Source organism: Halyomorpha halys, unplaced genomic scaffold (genome assembly GCF_000696795.3).
Source record: "Halyomorpha halys isolate HHAL.00 unplaced genomic scaffold, Hhal_1.1 Scaffold817.1, whole genome shotgun sequence".
NCBI classification, from domain to species: domain Eukaryota; kingdom Metazoa; phylum Arthropoda; class Insecta; order Hemiptera; family Pentatomidae; genus Halyomorpha; species Halyomorpha halys.
In genome coordinates, this window is record NW_027106657.1 from 203,461 (window position 1) to 219,880 (window position 16,420).

General features: G+C 39.0%; 1 protein-coding gene across 9 annotated transcripts in view; it reads right to left on the reverse strand.

Annotated features, from left to right (window-relative positions):
- The window catches only part of per (period), a 91,900-nt gene that overhangs the window by 51,254 nt on the left and 24,226 nt on the right, over positions 1 to 16,420 (reverse strand). The gene's annotated exons all lie outside the window — the stretch shown is intronic.

Sequence of the window (16,420 nt, forward strand, 5' to 3'; positions counted from 1 at the left end):
ATTGACAATTGCTTTACAAATAAAGTCATCTGGAAGTTCTAGTAATATTTTAGGCATTATATATAGTTTTAGCTTATATTATATAGCTTCAAGTAGATCATTGTCGCTATGCTTCTTCAAGAAATGGAGGAAACTTAAGAGATCTTCATCATTCTTCGCCTTTGTCAGACGATATTAGACATCACTGGGGCAGAACATGATTCAGATAAAATATAAACAAATCAAATGAAAAGAAAAATAACTTTATTCTTTGATAGCAACATGAAAATGAACCCTACAGGATGTTATAGATATAAAATTTGTATATTATAATTAATTAGTATAATATAATTTATAAACATTATAATACTATTATGAACATATAAGACGCAAGGGGCTTAAATTACAACGAATCGTACAATGAATAATGATGCATATTCTTCATAACGTATAACTTCTATTATTTGTTACTTTATTTTCCACTCTACCCTGCCGTTTTGACAATACGTACATTTATGCGTGTGTATATGTTGTGTTGTACCTTCATCTTAATAGCATGCCATAGGCGTTGATGACCAGAGGGTTTTACGCCTTTACAATTAAACATTGTGACGTATAATTTAACGTTTCTCTGCAAATCTTCTTTCATCCCCAACAGAGGATTTCCAGCCTCCGGTTTTCTCCTTCGACCCCCAATATTAAAGGGTCAAATGTTTTATCCACCGTTTAAAGGTAAAAGCAATCCTTGAACCACGAGAAGTTCTCCTCGTTCACCAACTGACTCGTGAATGATAGCTTAAATTCCCGTGGTTCTCATTATCCTTAATCGTATTTACTTAAAAGTAGTGCAAGTGTAATGTTTGATAAATTCCGAAGGAAAAATACACCAATAGTACGTTGAAACCTAGCCAAATAAGCTAAAATAAAAAATAATTTGATTTATAAAAAACCGACTATGGAAATATATCTGCCCTTCACACTTATTCGTTCTAAGATACGGGGTGTTATTGCATTTCTCTTTAAATACATTAGAGAGGCGTTACTGAAGATTTCTATAAATAATGAAACTTGTTATAGCAGTCGGATGCCTTCCACATCAGAAATAAACTCAAGATTGTTCTTAAAAAACCTCCATATGTTTTCTATATGTCCACATATACAGGATGCAAAGAGCTTTCTGAAGGTTAAATTCAAAGACACATGAGACGGGATTTACAAGCACATATTCCTAGCGCACAGTCAGGGCACCTTTATTTTATTTATTTCCACCTTTCTCTGCTTTGTAAGAAATACAGGTGTGCAACACTACTTGAATGTAACAAACCTGTAATGAACTACTTCAATGTTACTTATGTAGCATCAAATGACTTCTAATAAATAAAATTATAAGAACAATTTCTGCTTGAAGATTCAGTCTTCTGCGCCTCTCAGTCGTCCGCTGGCCTTCCAGAGGCTGATTTTCTTCTTTGATGAAGATTGATGAGGGTTGTCCCAACAATTGTTTTCCACAGTTCGTTTACAAATTCTTAGTAACACGGATAGTTTTATTCGGTTACTAGCTGAGGGCAATACTCTGTTAGGGCTTAGAGTATGATTTCTCTCAGCAATCTGCCCCGTAGTGCATCAAAGGCGGTACAGCCTATGATGATGTGCTCGGCAGTCTCCGGAACTATAACCGCAACTAGGTTATAGGGGGTCGATATCCATCCCGTGACCATGAACCTTGGCTAGAAATCCATGCCATGAATGAAATTGAGGGGCCCACTTGGCTTTCATACGTGACCGAACGGTGGGGAAATATGTCCTTAAAGTAGAACACCCTACGCCGGTTCCACTCTTCTGTTGTGTCCTCCCGAAGAATGGTTTTCCATTCTTATCCATTATTTGCTTGGGCTCATCAATCCTCGCCTGATTTGCCGGCAGTTCTGCTGATCCCTCTCTCTAAACATTTTAACATCATTTCACCACATTCATTTATAGTCGACAGCTTCAGTTACGACCCACTACTATTTAAGGAGATATCTAATGATACTCGTACCCTGTATGTAGGTTTTTTTTAATAATTAAATTATTTTTTTACCTCTAATCATATCGAAATTACTAGAAACCGAATTTTTATTATTATTTATTATACGAAATTACTAGAATAAAAACAGAATTTTTTTTATCCTACTTTGAAAACCACATTTTGATTTACAATCTGTTAACTCGAAAAACTATTTGTTGCAAAATCTATGCCTCCCTCCTTTCTCAACCGAATCTCCAATTCAAAACAACACTGATCTGAGCATGGCAGCTGATGAAAATTTATAATTCCTTTATCACAACAATGTTCCAGATTTGTTTTTATGATTGTGAAGTGTGTTCATTGACTTTACTCAGTTTATTTTAATTTTCTTGATTTTGATTTGAAATGTCAGTAAATTCATGAAAAAAATTAAATATACATATATGTCAAGGCTTGAGTGCTTTTGTCAGCTGACATGTCAAATCAGCTGATCAAATGTATATATAGGGAGATGCTCCTATAATAAAGTTCAGTATCGAAGTTGCCATTAGGCGTTGACTTTCAAAAACCCTTTTTCCTTTTTTTAGTATCATTCTGATCCAGAACAGACTTAATTGGTACCGAAACCCGGGAAAAAATTTTTAAATTGGAAGTTATTTTTAAATTTATAAAGAATAATTTTTTTTTTCGTTCATTCCTATTTGCTGTTCATCACCAATTCAAATAAGCATTTAAAGAGGGCATTACTGCAGTGCAAGCAAATGCTCTGGAATGGGTGGGAATTCGCAATCATTAACATTACAGGACCTGTGGAATGTACTTCAGATTTAGAAAGGTTTACCGGAGAAATGGGTGTGTTGAACCATTTTCTTAAAGGAGCAATGATTGAAGCTAAGATAGCGGAAGACCTACTGAACAGAGGAGAAGCGGACTGATTGAAGGCAGCCTTGGTATGTAGAATAAAGAGGAGTATTCTAAACCAAATTCAAGCCGATGGAGGAACTCTATGGCTTAAAGTCAAGATAGATAGGAGAAAGCTTTCGGAGGCGGGAGATGGACGACGGAAGAAAACATCCTTCAAATGCTAAGGGAGGAGAGAAAACCTCGACAGTTTCGTTAGTGGGCAGTATGCCGGGGTTCTCTTTGCTCCCTATAACCAAATAACAGAGAAAATGAGAGATAGTGGATCTCGAGGGGGCCAATTGGAGAATGGGGTTCCTGGCTACAATCCTCAAGGTACAGTTGGTTAAAGAGACGAGGAGAAAGGAAGGCCTTCTAAGTAGACGTTATTTTGCCGAGAGCAGTCAACAAATGATCGATTTGAGCGCAAGAGAAGAAGAATCTAGAATGAATTTTAAAGAACCAGTGTGGACTAGGATTACGTACAATCGGCCTAGAACTACTCCAACACCCTTAAGAAGAAGATAATACAAGGATAGCAGTCGCTGAAAAGGGGAAGAAGACTAGGGCAAGTAAAGCCCAAAAACAGCAGCCGACAAGAGGACCGAAAGTTTCATGGAAGCGGCAAAGCGGGCACTTGGTGGCCCAGTGTCCTCTTACTCGATTTTCCAAGTGCGGAAACGAGAGGCACATAGCGAGATTATGCGTTGTCGCGTGTATTGAATGATTATAGACCGCCACTGCTTTTGTCATCCTTCGTCGGGCTCTAAACCTTTATCTAATTGATAGACCCTTAAATGATCATCAAGGGTGCTGGGTAGTCTCTCTATTCCGCCTCTGCCTTTGGCGTGACCCGGCATGCTTTGGTGTCACTCCACGCCTAGAGCTCTCATTTCCTCCCGGATCGCACTATTGTCAAATTCCCTTCCTGCATCTGACGAAATCCTGTCGGGAATGCCATAGAACTGGAACCATTGTCTCAACGCTGCTCCCATTACCGCATCTGCTGATTGGTCTTTAACCAGATGGGACATGGCCACTTTACTGAAGAGGTCCGTAGATGTTATCCATTTATAACCCTTTCAGGAGAAGGTATCCATTTGGAGGTCTGCAAGAGGAGTGTCAGCAGTAGGCGCTTCTTCCTGCATCGCTTTTGGTGGGTGCTTGTCATATTTTGTTCTAAGACACACGTCACAGGTACCTATGAACTGCTGTATTGTATTCTTCATACCCCACCAAAAGTACCTACGCTTCACTCCTTTCTGATTTGTCTTCCTCTGATGATACGCCAACGTGGTGACGTGGGTAAATAGATGTCTTTCTGCTGCTCCTCGTTCCGTATCGTATTAAACATCCTTAAGCAACGCACGGACACGCGGTCTACCCCTAATTGTTCTGATCACCAGAGTCTTTTAATTTTCTCCCAGATGACCGCATTGCCCACATAAATATGGTAAGTTCTCCCGGCCTTAGAGGCATCTTTTAGTGCTCGACAGATGAGATCTTCCTTGACTCCCGGTAAGACAATATGGTGTTTATCGTACTCTGTCCGTAACTGCTATAGTCTACTTTCATCAGTCCGGACGTTCGCGCTATATCTCGTTTCGGCATCCGTAAGGCTTCTGCTTGCATAAGCTACTGGCTGCTCCGCTCCTTTCCCTCCCTGGGATAACATAGCACCCAGTGCGTACTCACTAGCATCTGTCGTAATGGTGAATTGGCGTTCGAAGTTGGGAAAGGCCAGGGGAAGTACCTTAAACAGCCGTTCCGTACCCTTGCGGATATTATTTTCCATGGTAGGGGTCAAGATTATTCGGCTGCCTTTCTTTAAAAGGTTGTTAATGGGTACCAAATATTCCGCCTTTTCTGGCACTAATCTCCAATTATAACTCCCTAAACGGCCCTCGGCACTGCCATCTTTTGGATCATCTCAACTTTCTGTGGATCAGGTTTAATTCCCCGTCCCAAGATCACATATCCTAATTTGCTCCCGGCTTATCGCCGACTTTTCCTGGGACTATTTCAACCCAAATTGTAGATTTCTCTGAAAGACGTTCTCCAGTTGTCTTATATGCTCCTCTTCCGACTTGCTAAACACGAGACGATCGTCCATGTAGACCTGACACATGGATTCGTCCAAGTCTCGTAGAAATTCGTCCACCAAGCGCTGGAAAGTGATTGGGGCGTTTTTCAACTCGAACGGCATACGGATGAATTCATAATGACCCCTCATAAACGTGAAGGCCGTTTTGTGTTGGTCCCTAGGGTGCATTATATATCCAGCTTTAAGGTCAAGGGTGCTGAATATGATAACTCCTCCTAATATGTCTAGAATGTCCTCTAGTCTCGGGCTTGGATATTTTTAGTCTATTGTGATACTTATCGTTGAGCTTTCTATAGTCCATTACAACCCGATATTTTTCTCCTGGTAGACTCTTCTTCTTCACAGCCCACAAAGGGCTATTGTATGGCGAGGTTCTATCCATTATCATGCCTTGTGCCTTTAAACTCTCTGATTCTCTCTTATCTACTCTGTGACTAAATTGGATGGGTAGGAACGATGCCGCATACCGTCCATTCGACTGGCTCTTACAAAACATGTAAAAAATGTCCTCCTCCGGAGTCCATCTTCCATCTTCGTTACCCATTTTCAATCGCTTCTTGACCACTGGCCAAGGCGTAATTCTGCAAATTAATGCCACCTTCAACGAAATGGCATCATTCTTATCTAACAAGTCCTCTGATACTTTGGCCTCCATTCTGCCTTCGGTGCCGATCACCGCCTTTGAGGGAGTGATTAAGTTCGTCAATCTCACCTGAGAATCGTTCCAAGTCCGAGATGGCCTTCCTTAGACCTTGCGACGTGGCTGTCCTCACTTTTAGTTTAGCCATTACATTGGTAAACGCCTGAGCTAACGTAGTCTCTGGTAGTGGATGTATTACCGGAACCGCGAAGGCTACGGGGGAGGGAGGGGGTGAAGGTGCTGCGGCAGCCATAGGACCCGCTTGATTAGGTGGTTGTTCTCCGTTATCCATGTTCAAATCAAGTTCGTCACAGAGAGATGAAGAAAAAAAATTTAAAGTGAGATCGCACAAAAAGATAAACAAAAATTCCAACTTAAAATAATAGTTCACTAAAATGGGAGAGAAAACAACTTTTTTCGAAACTCAGAAAGAATTTTTAAAAAAGTTACCAGCACACAGAATTCCAGGCTTTCGGCGCCTCTTGTGTGTAGTGGAGTGAAAACAATAAAAAAAAGGAATTAGGGGCACTGAAATGACTCAATAACTTGCTAGAATAACCAGTAAAATAAACTGCTTTATTTCTCCTTTCAATCTCCCATATATACATTTTACGTGTTTCTTTACTAGGGGAGTTAGGATTACGTCTGATACTGTGCCTGGTCATCCCGTAGGTTTTATATACATTTATGAAACAAGCGAGTTAGTCATTTCTATTTCCATTTTCTCTTTTTCAGTCTTTGAGCTCACAAACGTTTAACTGGTGCCAAAACCCGGGAACTTTATGTACCGAAGTAATTTATTCCTTCATGGAGACCTTTTTTGTTGTTATTTTGTCATCTTCAAGTATTTTTTCCTCTTTCATTTTTTTTAAATAACGGCAACGGTATCGTTAGACGAACTGTCTTGAACCTGAAAGCTTTAAATCAAAATGAGGTCGAGAACGTACCTCCCACAGAGGGGAATCCTCCACCCCCAGAGTGTTCTCTACTACCTCTCTTGCAGAAGCAAACGCAACAACTCTAGAGTACATCAAAGAACGCATTGCGAACCTCCAAGACTTGAGGAAGACCGTTTCTGCCCTGGAACGGTTTACGGGGAAAACTGGAGAACTGAGCCACTTCATAAAAGGGGGTCACCGACTAATAAGCCGAATTGAAGCAAAGTCTATTGAAAATCTACTCAATAGTGAAGGTGCGGAGGCACTAAAAGCAGTGGCCGTCTGCAGAATGAAGTGGAGCAAACTCAATCAGATTCAGGCAGACGAAGAGATCCCTTGGAGAGTTATCAAGGAGAGATTAAAAAAAGCGTTCGGAGGAAGACATATTCATGATGATTAGAGAGACAAAGAGACCGAAACAGTCTAGTGGGCAGTATGCCGCGGGACACGTAGTACACTACAATAGAATCGCTGATAATAAAAGTGAGATGATGGAAACAATCCATGAACAAGGTCAGAAGCAATTCCTGTCCACGGTACACAAGATTCAATTGGCGAAAGAGCTGGAAAGAAGGAGGGATTTGCAAGAGAGCGCTCGTTTGTGGAAATCGCTCAAGATGGACGGATGGAATATCATCGGCCTAGAAATATGCCAAACCCTTGGAGAAGGAGAGAACATAGAGATGGTAGAAGAGAGAGATCTAGTAACAGAGAAAGTAGAAGGAGCCAAGCTAAACTCAGAAACAATGTTCGGTGGGAGGAACGCAAGTATCATGGGTGTGGTAAATCTGGACACCTGGTAGCACAATGTCCCCGCACCCGATGTTTTGAATGTCGGACAGACGGACATATTGCACAACAGTATCCCAATATGTATCGGCGGAGGGAGCAAAATGTGCCGGAATTTATGGAGGTCAATGCACAGAGATTGCGGAGCAGGGGAATCACTCGAAGGACGAACGGATCCATGAGTGAAGCCACGGAAATGTCCGAGACCTGAGGAACAAAAACTGAAGCAGGAGACTATGAGCGAGAGGATAGCCAGCAAGGCAAGATGAGGACTTGGAGACGAAAAAGAGAAGCAGTTTGAACACGAGGAGAGTTCTGAGGAGCGTACCCACAGAGGGGCAAACGCACGTTGGAGATCAATTATATGAGAGAATAGCACGGCGGTTTCCCTATAATAGAGATAGCAGGAGTGAGATATCTATATTGGTATATAGACACCGGAACTTCCAGTACTATCATGTGTCGAGAAGCTGTGGTGAAGTAGTTTAATGGAGAGAGATCACAGTCAGTGTAGGTTAATCACCCTGGGTGGCCCTTGTGAGGTAGAGGGGGGGATAAGTTTGAACCATTGGGAATTTAGTAAGGGCATCTTGAAAGTGCATATTGTAAAGACCAAGCCGAGAGAATATAAAGTAATTGTGTGGGGTGACCTGCTAGGGAAGGTGGGTGCTTGCATTAAGAATAGCAAAGGAAAATGGAGGATTAAGATAGGGGGTTAAACCTACAAATGTCGTCAACAACAGAGGAACGAGGGTGCACGATTGGGGCAATCAATTAAGCTGAGGACTAGAGACAGCGCCTCAAGAGAGAATACCAGGATATTTTTTTTAAAGAAGGGAATATCCTCGGTGCGACCGGGAAGACTGTCCATGAGATCCCACTGAAGGAAGACAGGGTGACATACGTAAAGGAGAGGAGATACCCACAGGCACTACGTCACCACATCTGTGTGGAACTTGAAAGTTGAAAACGACAGGGAATCATTATTGACAGTACTTCTAGGTACAATAGTCCACTGCGGGCGGTGAAAAAGATCACGCCAGGCGAAAATACCGAGAAGTACAGGGTCGTGATAGACTATCGGAAGCTGAATGAATATACAATAGATAAGAAATATTTGATTACCAGACTCGAAGACTTTTTGGACAGGGTAAGCGGGGCGATGGTGGCAGCACACTGGACTTGAAGGCTGGGTATTATCAAATTAAAATACATCCTAATGATCAGCATAAGACGACATTTAATTTTGAGAGGGGTCACTATGAGTTTACAAGGAAGCCGATTGGTCGCAAAAACGCCTCCATAACCTTTCAGCGCCTGATGGACGAGTTTCTGAGAGGAATTGACGAATTCGTCGGTCAGATTTACAAGGATGACCTTCTTGTGTTCAGTAAGAACTAGGTTGAACACGTGCGACACTTCAATAGCGTGTTCCAGAGAAGAAGACATTTTGGGCTCAAATTGTCGGGGGAAAAGTCGGCGCTGGGGAAGGAACAAATAAAATTTGGTCACACGATTTCTAGGGAGAGAGTTAAACCAGATGTGGAGAAAGTTGCAGCTATTCAGAAAATGGCGGTACTTAGTGACATAACAGGAATTCGGAGGTTGTTAGGGACTCTAAATTATTGAAGGAGGTTTGTTACAGAAATGGATGAGTATCTCGTTTCACTCAAAAACTTACTCCAGAAAAGATGATCGTCACCCCGATGATGCAGGCCAATATTAGACGGTGCATGGAGAGGATGCAGCAAGAGCCGGTACTCGTTTTTCAAGATTTTAATCGGCTATTCACGATAACCACACATGCGAGTGAGTATGCGCTAGGAGCGGTGCTCTATCAGAAAGGTGATGGAGGAGAGCGCCCAGTGGCGTATGCCAGTAGGCGCCTTATGGAGACGGAATGTAAAAACAGCGCAATGGAGCGAAAACTGCTGGAAATAGTGTGGCACTTTAGACCATATGAGTTCGGCAGAAGGTTCAAGGTACATGCTGACCACAGACCACTCCAGTGAGTGGGAAAACCGAAGGGATCGTTAGCCAGGATAACTCGCTGGAAGGAGCTTCTAGCACAATATAGCATGGAGGTTATATACAAACCGGGCAAAGAAAATGTGGTGGCCGATTGGTTGTCTCGAGCCATAACCACGAGCGCCGTGGAACAAGAAAATGGGGAACCGTCTGGTGTCATGAGACATTTTCTGCGGTAATATACGCCTAGAGAGGAAGATATGGATGAAGCGGAAGAAGATGGTAGCGAAGAATCTTCGAATATCAAGAGTTTGGCTGAAGAAAGACCAGGGGACATAGAGGGAATGGAGGAAATAATTAATGACAAGAATAGGCAAATTATTTGTAAGACGAAAACCACCGGAATGGCCAAAATTAAGAATAGTGAGTACGGGAGAAGTAAAATAACAACGATCTGATCGCAACCAGGCATGAAGATCTGTAGAATGAATAATGCTTCTAAGTCTGGTGAAAAGCATCACCTGTATGTTGGGAACGAAACCGTTTGGAAAAAGATCAAGCGGCTATGGCATGATGAACAGGTTGGAATGGACAGAACATTCGTCCGTTGCTAACTGATGGTGGAAATCCTTTGGAAGACAATGCAAGCGTTAAAGAGAATATACTTTTAGTGGGGAATGAGAAAGACTATATCAGAGGTTGTAGGAAGCTTCGAGGTTTGTCTACACACTAAGTACGACACAAATCCGCCTAAAGTAAGACAGGAGAGATGCACCACTCAAAGATTTACAAATTTACATGGAAGGGGTAAAAATGGGTAGCCATGATTGACCTCTTCAGAAAGGCGATAATAGCGCACCAGGTGCAGGTGTTTGGAAGCAGTATTGGCCGCTTGTGGTTTCAGTTCTACGGAGTTCCGGAACCCATCTTATCGGATGGTGGAAGAGAATTTGACAACTCTTTGATACGAAAGGAAATGAAGGACTTGGATGTGATAAGGCACCTCAACACACCAGGACACCCCAAAAGTAGAGGAGGCGCAGAGCGGCTTCACGGAACGGACTGGAATCGAATTTTTAGCTCTCTTTCTAGTCAGTTAAAATATGATCAAATCTTCAGTTATATTAGGAAGAGTGAACATTAGCGAGATGATACCAGCTCTGATATACGGCTACCGGACACGAAGAATAGATAACTGCTTACAAACATTGGTTAATCAATATCTCAAGCCAGTGGCGTCTCAAAAAATTATTCTGATCATACCTTGTGTTCGTTGCCTCAATTAAACAATTGGCCACCTCTTTAAGAGTGGAAGTCTGAGTATCTCCATGCACAATAGCTTCCAACGTCTAACTGACAAATTCCTTGCAATTTACTCAACAGACTCCGGGACACGGCCGACAGAGTGTAGCACATAGACATTTTTCTAAAAATCATTAAGTTAAGTCCTCCTAGATTTTCACTAAAAGACCCTCCAGTCGCTCAACCAGGTTATATAACCTTTTAATGCCGCGGGTATATCCTCCGTCTTGTACCAAGTAATGCGAGTTTCGAAGAAAGCCAGTGCTTGTTGGTCTGAACTCGTTTCATGGCTGAGTGGTAATCGGCAATATTAGTTGATCAAGGGAACGTGGTTGAAGTGGAGATGCCGCTTAGAACTACCAGCCTCACAATTAGCCTTACGCCTCTTACTACAATCTCTACGAGTTTAACGCCTCTATTACTTACGGATATACAGACGATGTTCCAGGTCATGTCATCCACTAAGATAATCTCCTGAGTGAGTATGGCTTCTTCAATGTTGCTCTGTCAAGTAAATATGCCCAAACTAGCGTAAAAGCAACGAAAGCCTATATGAAATAACATGTCACACAATTCGCCCTGGAATATTATCTCAAATTTATAATGTCGAGGTTTGAATAGTAAACAATTATGTTTCTAGTACTCAGGTCTTTAGTGAATCCAGTACTCAGGTATTTAGTGAATCCAGTGCCATTCCCAGATACTTACTTATCCGTTTTTGAGAAAGGAACTTCTTGTCTGTTAATATAAAGTTTTCTCTGTCTGCAAATATTTCTATTTGTGAAGTTTATTTGCAGATTTTCTTTTATTTATTTTGATTCTCCAGCGTTTTATCCAGTCTAATAGCTCCCAGATTGGGTTCAGGAGTTCTTTTGTTGCTTCCTTTACAAATATACAGTATTACTGTCGCCATACTTGTCTGAACCCGAACTGGTGATCCGGAAAATGTTTTTCCACTAACAGTGGTTTCAATTTTTTTAAACAGCTTAGATGTCAATGGTCTCTATGAATTTCTGGCCTTTGGTACTTCACCATGCTTTAAGCATAAATCACATGTATATAAGCTCTAACAATCCAGTGTGTCTTATTACCCAAAAACTGCTACTAAAAGAAATATTTTCAGACTCTGAGGCTGCGTTGAAATCAACAAATGAAGTGCGCATAGCCCGATATACTTCCCGTCCTTAGACGAAGTCCTCCTTTAGAATGAGGATCTGGTCAGCGCGGTTTTGAGCACGTTTGTGTTCTGATTGTTCTGATGCAGTTTTGCGATCCCGTTGTGAACACGGCTTTTACTCCTTTCTTCTTTGAACATCTCTAATGGACAGTACATTTTTTTAAGATTATCAAGAGCCATTTTCACGTCAAAAATATCTAATTGTGCAACCAACTATGGATCGAGGTCCGTAGGATCATCCTTTATATTTGTGGAATGCTCTTTCCAGATGTTTAGTATAGTTTCTAAATTAGGACCTGGTCAATTGGTTTTTTGTTACTTTAGGAATTATCCAGATGTATTTATGGAGGTTCCTATGCAGGATCACACTAATACATCTTACTTCATTTTTCTCGTTTCTAGGAGACTTTGACCTCCGATTGTGAAATAGGAGTACTCGAGCGATCTTGGCATTAAGTCCTTTATGACTAATTTTGTCTTATTTTTGAGGGTGGAAGAAAAATATCTAAAGAGTGAGAAGTCGATTTTATGCGATCAGTTTTCAAGAAAGGAGAAAAACTAAATGTAAAAATTACAGGGATACATTATTGTTTTGGATAGTGTAAAATGCATTTTCAATGCTGTCAAATCAATCAATTGGAAGTGTGATCATAACGTATTTTTTAAAAATGTCAGTGCTGTTTTAGACCATATAAGATCGATTGATCTTTTTTTTTCGGTCAAATAAAATGTGGAAAAAGAGTTACATTGCACGAATATAATGTAGGTCTAGATCATATTTCCATCGATTTTAAAAACTTAACCAGATCGTTTGACCAGTTGAAGAGGCTAGGACATGTGGAGCGGATCCCGGTCGATTAAGCACTTAAGAAACTCCTGGAAGATGACTCTGGAGGAGGAAGAAAATACGTCCACACTTAGAATAGAAGGATAATATGGCGAAAGTTTTAAGACGGATGAGGCTCTTAGAACATAGAAGAGATCCTCTCAGAATTCGATTTTTGTAGACAACTTCATTTACTTTCAAAATATGGCAATGTTTTGTTTCCTTTGCATTAATGTTAAATATACTTTTTATAAATTAATCATATTTTAGTTATCATTTATTGTTTTATTGCTAATAGGTTCTTTATGAATCTCCTAGCAATGAAAATAACCTTTCAATAAAGTAATCTTCTTATTCATAAAGCAACAACTCCTTATTTACAACATTTGTAAATATTGGAAGTAAATAATTTGTACTTCCTTAGAGTAAGAACATGAATAAAGGATTTTGGATTCCTAATGCTATAAACAATATTAATAACATAATGAGGATTATATGAACCGCAGCTAAAGCCTCGTGACCAAAATAGCTCATAATTAACAGAGAGAGGATTGACGTAACAGCCCTCCCTTGTTACGAGCTAATTGTCTTTATATAATTGTCACCTGGCCATCAATTATACAAATAAACTCTAATTTCAATTTATGTACATAACTTCAACGTCACGTTAACCACACTGCACCACCTCTTGTTTCGAGTATCGATATAATATGCACTTAAATATTTTATTTGAAACAAAAACCCTTAAGTTATTTATGCTGAAGTTTCAAAGATGACCAAGTTTTTACTCATAAAAGTGACCAAGTTTTATAACAGAACATAAATTGTTTTCTTTGTTTTTGAAACTCCTAAATATAGCTAAAAAGGTCTTATTTTTAAGAATCCCAAAAGTAGATAAATGGGGTTGAGATAAAGAGAGAAAAGGTAAGAAAATGAAAACAAAGAAATAATAAATTTAGGACATTGTTTTGCTTCCTCGCTACAGAAATTAAGGAATGTGTATTCATACAGGACAAAGTCCTCCGAATAAAAATTACCACGTTTTAGACATCACCGAAAATATTTGGTTATTTGTCTTTGTCCAACGGTTGGAATTAAAATTTGTTTTTTTTAGTGATCTTCTTACCTCAAAAAGATCAAGAGATCAAGAGATGCTTTTGGTAAACAGTGATCATAAAAGCTTAGCGAACCCGAAGGTTCAATGCCAACCCCGCCAAATCGTTCTCTAGACACATCTGTCCAGTGACGTCCTTCCAAACCTAAATATATTTGTCAGTCATAACCTAATCTTCCCATCTACGTTTCGTTTCATCCATGGACGTTTTCCCATCGGTTCAGAATTTATTAACATTTTAGAGATCTATTCGTTACTAAGTCCCACAACTTTACACTCCCGTCTTGTTCGCCGCAATGCTATAATATGTATTATATTTACCGTGTAAAGTTCCGCTAAAGGCTCTGCAGCCTGAAGTCATCACTTCAACACCACCAACAGGAATAGCCCCTCCCTATTCCTAGTGAGCATCCAGGCAAACATATGTCATCATTGTTGACACCGCCTTCAGCGGACCCGGTAACCATTCTTAAAATGCCATCCCGGCAAAACAAGAAAATGAAATAGCCGGTATATGTATATATATATATTTGTAAATGCCTTTTCTTTGCTCCAGGAGGTAAGAAAAAAAAATAAAAATGATTCTGTTTCAGTCCGAATATTATTCGTAATACTTTATTTTTAAAAACCTCAAAGCGCTAGTATTCTCTTACAGTATGGATCACTGAGGTGATCACTTAAATTTTTCTCAAATAAATTTAAAATCTGGCCGATACAAGGTCAGAATCTAAGCCCGTTACTATCAATGATGGTCCTTGATCGAGGTCTTTGCAAGACAAAGAATTAGAGACACTATTGATTATAGTAAAAAAATTACGTCTGCATGTTTGTACACACTACCTACATATGCAAATAAAAACTTAGCATTCGGTAGAAATCTCTGGTTTAAAATTCATATCCTCTACGACTTGGATTAGAAGCTAATGAGTCCAAAACCAAGTACACGGTAACTGGGAAGGTAAATGGAAGTTCCTGACCTAGGTGAGATAGTAACCATTGGGCCGCAGAACTTCGGAAAGATTCCAAAGTATATTTACTTAGGATCCTTTGTTATACTGGATAATGATCCAGATGTTGAGGTTATAAAAAGGAAAATAGTCGCCAACTGATGATAATTAATTTAAAAGATTTGAACTTTCCAATACTTCTTAGGAAGAGTGAGTATCTGAGTCAAGAAAAATCGTGTGGCTATCAAAAAAGAGCTGATCTTCAAGAGAAAAGTTCTTGGCAGAATTTTGTAAAAGCTAGAAAATATAAGAATCGTCGCACTTAGCAGGAACTATAAAGTGGAGGAAGTGCCTTTGTGGAGGCTGATGTCAGAGTAATAATGTTGATGCCTTTAAGATATCCAACAGATAACACCATAAATGCTCAAATGCTAAGAATACTTCTTACAAAATATACTATCCTATTTTATTATCAATTTACACAATTTTGATCCATTTTACTCTCAACCTTTATTCCTTAATAACTCTCCAACGTTTCGGCCCTCAGGCCATTCTCAAGGAGACAACCTATATATTTTTTTTTTTTTATAACAATTACATTATTATCTTAACTTCTCCTCTTTCACTTATATTTATCACTTAAAACAGAACCTACCTTCAACAGGTTAGGACTCTGTTATCACCTCATCATATAAAAATAACTTTTTTATCATTAATTTACACTTTTAATATAATTTAATTAACATTCAATTTTAATTATTTTGCTTATAGCTTAACTTAAATTCTTATTATATGTGTATTTTTTTAAAACATACATATACCCCCACTCTATTTTATTTTTTCACATATTTATTCATCTATTCATACTTTTATAAGTGTATATATATTTTATATATACATCTGTTTTTAAGTGATAAATATAAATGAAAGAGGAGAAGTTTATTTGTAAAAAAGGATTTTTAAATTTAGGATATAAAAAAAGTCGTGTAAGTAAAAAATCTATTTAAAAACAAAAATTTTATGAAAATGTTTATGATATTATTTTAATAATTAATTTATTATAAAGATGTGGCATGGGCAATTAGCCTCCAAATTGATATTTAAAAAACAATGACATCAATATTGAATGTATGGCCAACGAAATCAGTGTGTAGTTAAGGAAATAATGTAATTGTTATAAAAACAAAAACTATTTTATAGGTTGTCTCCTTGAGAATGGCCTGAGGGCCGAAACGTTGGAGTTATTAAAGAATAAAAATTGAGAATAAAATGGATCAAAATTGTGTAAATTGATAATAAAATAAACCACTTTCAAACAATCATATAATAAATAATTATACTATCCTATCTTTGAAGTCATGAACTGTTTAGTGGCGTAAAAATACCGTGAAGACCTGGAGAAGCTAGAGGAGATTAAAACCTGTAACCTCATAAAAAAAAAAAAAAAAAATCCTTCAATGGAGAACTCAATCCAACTCAATGATAAACAGAAGATAATGAGGATCGCAAGGAGAGATGACAAGGTTGAATCATTTATACCTGCTAAACAAAACTGTAGACCAGAAAAAGGTCACTAAGTTGTCGGACTTTTATTGAACTCTTGGACAAATTTAAGTGTTAGTTTTACCGGAGATTAATGCAAACGGTACTAAAGCAACTTTTTCGCTACAATCGATCTATCGTCATTCACCACTTTATATAATCGATTTTATATGTTTTTCGAAAAAG